Below are 6,666 nucleotides of genomic sequence, written 5' to 3'. Positions count from 1 at the left end.
GTTGATAGCTGACCCACAACTTTGTATGTTCCTAGCAGGAAGCAGACACCCTAACTCCTACTTTAAAATCCATCCAAGCCACATACCAACCCTTCTCACCCCCATTGATCAGTATGGCTCAGTGCAGATGGGGCCAAGAATTCTGTTAATAATTGGCATGAGATTAAATCTGTGCCATCTTGAGAATAAAACCATTACTACCAGGTGAGAAGACAGCAATAGAACACAGACCATTCCCAAATTAGATAAAGAACCCCAATTTCCATTCTTTAAAGAGAAGCAGTAGGTGGCCCTACAGCCAATGCATAAAAGGAAAGCAATAAAAGGACATCCATGGTAGCACATGAACAGGGTACATGCACAAATGAGGTGGTAGGAGGACAAAAAGTCCAAGGACATAATCAAGCCATCCCCCGTGCCTTCAGCTATCCCATGCCTCAGTCAGTGTGGCAACCCAAACTGGTACACTTGTTACTTAGCTTGGAGTCTCTAGGTCCACCAGCTCCTTCCGGGTCTACATCTGTCAGGATTTCCTTGCTCTATGTGAGATTCTTCCTGGAGTAGCCCACTTCCTGTAACTATAGAGGAAAATATGGTCACTAATGACTACTACTCAAATCACAGTTCCCCTATTGGGTTAGTTGAGGTTTTCTGGCCTGCTTCAATGTCTTCTTCCCAGTCTATCTCTTTATTCCTTTACAGGTATGCATCCTGAATAGAATCTTATTCCATAAACTCCATGGGTACCTGCTTTAGGAGGACCTAACCAGCAAGAGATCTGATATGTTATTTTGCCTCTCCTTTACTAGAAATGCACACTTTATACCCTCATCTGTAAGGTCAAGGTTACTTGCAAAAAGGCATGTATCACTCATTCATTCCTAAAGGATCTGAGTTCCTGGTAATAAGCTCTTGTCAGGCATGGTTTCTGGATTTCCTGATTGTTGCTAGTCATAGAGCATTAATATTTGTTCAGTGAATCCCAGAAAAGCTGCTATTGCCTGGCCTCATTCTGAGCTTTTCTAGCTCTCATGAGCAATCATTTCCTTCTTTGCCTGTTGGTCCTAAGTGACCTGGTAACATCTCTAACTTTGAGTTTGGTTGAACTTTTATGTGTTCTATGTTAGAAAAGTTTTCTTCTTTCTTCCAGGAATAAGTCCAGGGCATAAAGTTGTGACATGGGGAAGGACAATTTCTGAAGTGGGTTCCCAGAAGAGATGGAGAATGGTGTTAAAATACTCTCATTATACATATTGTTAACAAGTAGTGGCTGTTTCAAAGTGCATATGCATTTCTTAGGACAGCTGGTGTCAGATTCACCAAAGCTAATGTTTCAACTTTGGACAAGACATTGTCAGGCTGGTGGCCTCTGAGCTGGGCAGTATTCCACAGAAATCTGATTCTTTACTATTCATTCTACTAATCTACAATGAGCCCACCTAATTTTGCAGGGGCAATATAGGTAAACTGGGGACATGATTGGCTGGGATCACTATTCCTTCATCCTCTAAATGTGAAGGATGGCTGAACACGGTGGCACATGCCTACAGTCCCAGATTCTCAAGAGGTAGAAAGGACCATGGTTTTAGGCCAGCCCAGGCAAAAAGACTTGTGAGATCCTGACTCAAAAATAACCTGGGAATGATGGTGCATGCCTGTAGCTCCAGCTGTTTGGAAGGGAGACGTAGAAGGATCATGGTATGAGGTTGGCCTGAGGAAGACCAAAAGGCCCTATCTAATACACAGATCAACAGAGTGTGGCTCAAGTGGTAGAGAAGTTGCTAGAGTACAAGTCTCCAAGTTCAATCCCTAGTGTGTAAAAAAAAAAAAAAAAAAAAAAAGGCTGATAGAACATTACTCTCTGCGGTTCAACCTAGTTATGCTGATAATTCTGATTTATTATTTTGGCCTTAGGGTGGTTTTACCAGCTTCCCGTTGGTCTTTGCAGTCATTGTAGCTCAGTCTATGGAATAGGACATAGTGAGGGCTTTGCCAAAAAGGTCCACCCACCTCAGGCATTCAGAGAGTGGTTCAGTGAATTTCAGCACCTACTCTGTGGATATTTCCCTATGAGAAGACTGACATAGGTTGAGGACTTTAACTGAGCCACATCTTTGCTCCAATAGAAAAGTCTTGGGCCTTTCATATTCATAAGGCTAACCATGTATCAGACAACTCTTGAAAGATCCGAGTATTTTCTTTTGCTCAGAGGAGATTTATCCTGAAGGATTTCGGACATCTAGGTTGCTCCTCCCAGCACAGGCTCAGAGCTCTAGGAGGGTAGGATGGTTTTGGGAAACGAGCCTGGAGGCCCTTCCACAGCTCTCTTCACAGAGGTGACTCAGGAATCTGCCTCTTGTATTCCAGTGTGGTACTTCTCAGCTGCCCCAGCTGTGGCTTAAGTAGGTCCCACCATGGCTTAGGCCACCACTGTGGAGGTTATTAGGAGGTCAGTCTCAATGGTATTGATTCTGCAGACAAAGAATCTAAGAACTGGGGGCCATGGTGGCTTCTATCTAGATTCCAAAAGTTATGGATAGTTTGTGGGCCAGGCAGAAATCTTACAGGGACAGCACCAATGTAGAGACATCCTACTAGGTAAATGCCCAGGGAGGCTATGGGAGTGAGGGAGCCACAGAAATCCAAGAACTACAGGGCCACCACCACGAATACTGGGAGAAGCATTTGGCACAAGGCTCCAACTCAGTGACAGAGATTAGGTAGGGAGCTAATTAACTTGATTCTTGAGAAAAATTGCTTGGATGTTAAAACAATGACCCACATCCTGGCCCATTATGTTTATAGAACAATCTGTGACATACAGCTATGTACTGATGGCCTGCAGCCTACAGAGTGGGAAGTCCCAACAGCCGTAACAGATAGGTGATCTTTGGGTTAGTTAACATAGTGTTAGACAAAATCTCTACCTATATAGGCTATGCAACAGTCTGGTCTGACCATGTAGTGTCAAAAACTTCCCTGCCTGATGTGTGGGAGGAATTAACGATGGATAACCCAGTTTCCAGGAAAATCCCCAACTTCAAGTGCACAGATCCCAATAAAAGTTCAGAATCTTAGGATACCTGGAACAACTTCATTTGAGCCTGCCTGTTCTGTCTCAAGTGTGGACTTTCAGCTTGTTTTGTGTTAATAAAGCTGTTCCTACTATATCTCCTTTGTGTTCATCCTTGAATTCCTTCTCCAATGAGAACAAGAACCTTCTGCCAGTGGACCCATTGACACCAGAAGAACCGCTGGGTGTACTGATTCTGGCAAAGCCATAGAAGCAGAGATGCCTAAGTCATAGGGGCCCAGCTCTCACCTCAGTATGCTCAGCATATGACATGGAATTAAAGGAATTTATTCTCCAGCTTCAGGAATTAATGTTTTTCCTATTTGGTTTTGAATTTTTCTGGGCCAGTACCTTTTCTTGCCTATATATGAAGATATGGGCTTGGAGGATCATAGGTAGGATGTCATGGTATGTGTGTATCCTTCAAAAAAGCATGTGGCACTGAGACATGAGTTCTCATGAGAGTCCCTCAAAGAAACGTCAAGCATGGCCACTCCTATTTCTACTCTTGGTGACAACATTCTCTATGTACTGGTCACATCAAATAATGGCTGCTGGATCAAAGCACACAGGCACTTCTAAAGTCTAAGGCAACACAGATGATTCAACAGCTTTGGACAAGAGGCCACACTCAGGTCTGTCAGGCCAGCGGCTTCTGGCATAGGCAGTAATGCTGTCTTTTCTGTGCTTGTTGCCCATGATGACCACCCACCATGAATCTTGGTTTTCAGGCATTATACAGGTATGCAAAGTGGGGGGCGGGGGAGAGCACTACTCTTGAATCCTTCCCAACCTCATGAAACAGTAATTTCTACCATTCTGCCTAGAACATATGCTATGGGTACTGTCATTACTATCTTCAACAGGTGGTAGTTTAATGAGCCTCCTCTTGGTCTTTCTTAAAACTCTTATTCTACCTTGGATGAGGACTATAGCGAGGGTTCTATCCAACCCATTCAAACATTTGGCAAATGCAAACTCAATGTTAAGTAGATCCAGAGACACATTGGACCGACCCCAAGACAAGCTTTGGTTGAAGATTTGCTAACTGACCCTGTAAGCTCTTATTCTAACAGGAATATCATGTATGTTTCCAGTCTTTCATTATCAGTAATATCTACCCTGTATCTAACTACTTCTAAATAATCTGAGCATTTTTCCTTTCCTAGGGTATGGGTCTTCAGGTAAATGTCTATGGACCCCTTTGGAGAGGAACATGGGGAATCACTATAGGATGTACATGTTGAGGTTATGTGAGCTCCTTCCTCAAGTGGATTTGGCAAGTATGGGCTCAAGTTTGATTATGGAGCAAGGGATAGTGATTTACATTTAATCAGTTGATGGCAGGCTTCTTACCCAGTCTCTTTAGGTTAGATGGGCAATCAAAAAGACACTTGCCTCTCTTTCTCACTATTAGATTTATGGTGATACAGAAGTACTGTTGCCTGGCTTTGCTTTTTCTGAGCTATATCATTTCTGCAGACAGAGTTCTATAACTGATGACTATCACCAGTTCTATCATCAGGCCTTGCCCAAAGAGGACAACCACCATTATCTCTGAGCATTTTAGGGAAAGGAATGACCTCTGGAGCATCTCTGGGATCATCTTGCCTTCTCTGGCCATTTATAATGAAGCTCTATCTAGAAGGCCTACATCTGAGGCCCTGACCCCTTTCTCAAAACTCTGAGATAGCTCTGGCATCTCTTCCTCATTTGCTGTACACGAATGCCTCTCAAAGTTGGCAGACCACTAAAGTAACCCAGTATTTCTAAGAAATACTGATGCTTGGGCCCTACCATCAGAGACTAATCTGTTTCCAGGAGGTTGTGGGAAGTTTAGGGATCCAGGTTTAAGCCTCCCAGATTTGAATGTTGAAAGATGCTGCTGCATGCCCTTGTTTCCATCCATGATACTCTAATACCTTTGGACCCGGTTCCATAGTCTTTAGTTCATTAGTCCAGTGAGGATCCCTATACCAAACTATCCACAATCTAGACTTATGTTCAACCTTCCCTTGTTCCTTAAGATCCATTTCTGTTCTGTTCTTACTAACAGAGTAGCTAAATCCAAATAGATGCCTATCAGTAATTCTTTCCCTCCTGTAGTACATATAGACTGCCCCAAGTTGGTCATGTGACATGATACCAATAAATGATGTAGAAGTCGTAAGGAAGATCAGAGGAAAATGCACATGTCAGTGAAGCCTTGAAATTATCCTTAATGGGAAAGGCCCCAGGGTCTGAGGTGCATCAACCTAAATATCCCAATGCTAGCTTCCTTTGTTAGGGACCACTTTAGTGTAAGAGCTTTCCAGGTCTGAGTTTAATATTCCCGTGTCTCTGCTCTCCTAGTCATGTATTGATTGGGCTTGATTTTTAGTAATGTCAGCAGCAAGAACTGAGAACTCCTATAAACATTGGAGGGGATTAGTTTGTTCAAAATATACTGTTCACATGTGATTTTCAGAATGAAACTCCCTTCATTGTTAATGTATACTAATTCGAAATGTAATCATCAGTTATGAAATAGCAAAAGTAACAACAACTTGATGTTTGCACACTTAGCATATGGCAAGCTTTCTTCTGTTACTCAAAATTATGTAATATATCACCCCAAATTATATTCCTGTTTTAAAAATGAGGTAATTAAGTTATGAGCATTGAGTTGTTAAAAAAAAATCACATTCTATTCCTTTGTTAAAACTTTCATGGCTTATAGGTATCCTGGTATGAACTTCTCTTCAGTACTTGTCTGGCAATGAAATTTGTCAAGCTAGAAGTTAGTTTCTCAACTTTATCCCATTTGTCTACCTCAAACACTAGAGAAACTTACCATCTTCCATATGTTAGCTACATTCCACAGGTAAGAATTCTCAGTCACTACAAGGCTGTAATAGAAATTCTCAAATTCCACATATTAGTCATCTGGAATGAAGAGAAGGGAGAAGCCCAGGTTCAATGAAGCAAGAAAGTAGCATTTATGTTTACCAAGTTCCTCAGGTGATTCTGATACCAAGATGTGCAAATCATTACTCCAGTCTGGTGGGAATCATTACCACTCCATTTAACACCTGCAATGTGCTCTTGTTGCTAAACATCTGGTTAATGAGTCGTCTAACTCCATAATCCCATCTATTGGGAGAAGTTTGCACTGGCCAAAGATAGAATCTGGACATTAGTGAATGTAATGCAAAAAGGTTAAAAATGATTAAGATGGTCTAGATGGGTCACTAAAGTACTAGTCTCTATTAGCCTTTAGTGAATATTCTAAGTTTTGGCTCTCATGAAATAATGGGGATATATAAAATAATATAGGAATTACTGGAACAAAATTAATTAGGGGCTGGAGTTGTAGCTCAGTCCTAGAGTATTTGCCTAACATACTCAAGGTCCTGGGTTTGATGCCTAGCACCACACATATAGAATCTATGAATCAGTTCAAATGGTAGCTTAAGAATTAGATCATATGGAATTAAATCTTAAGTCTAACCATTAGTCATAAAATGGTAAAGGACTAAATACTTCAATGAAGAACTGTCAGATTTCATGGAAAATCCAGCCACTGATAATCCAGAAGATACAGAACCATTGAG

The sequence above is a fragment of the Castor canadensis genome, chromosome 8 (genome assembly GCF_047511655.1).
Source record: "Castor canadensis chromosome 8, mCasCan1.hap1v2, whole genome shotgun sequence".
NCBI classification, from domain to species: domain Eukaryota; kingdom Metazoa; phylum Chordata; class Mammalia; order Rodentia; family Castoridae; genus Castor; species Castor canadensis.
The sequence above is the reverse complement of the archived record's forward strand: the minus strand, read 5'-3'. Positions refer to the sequence as shown.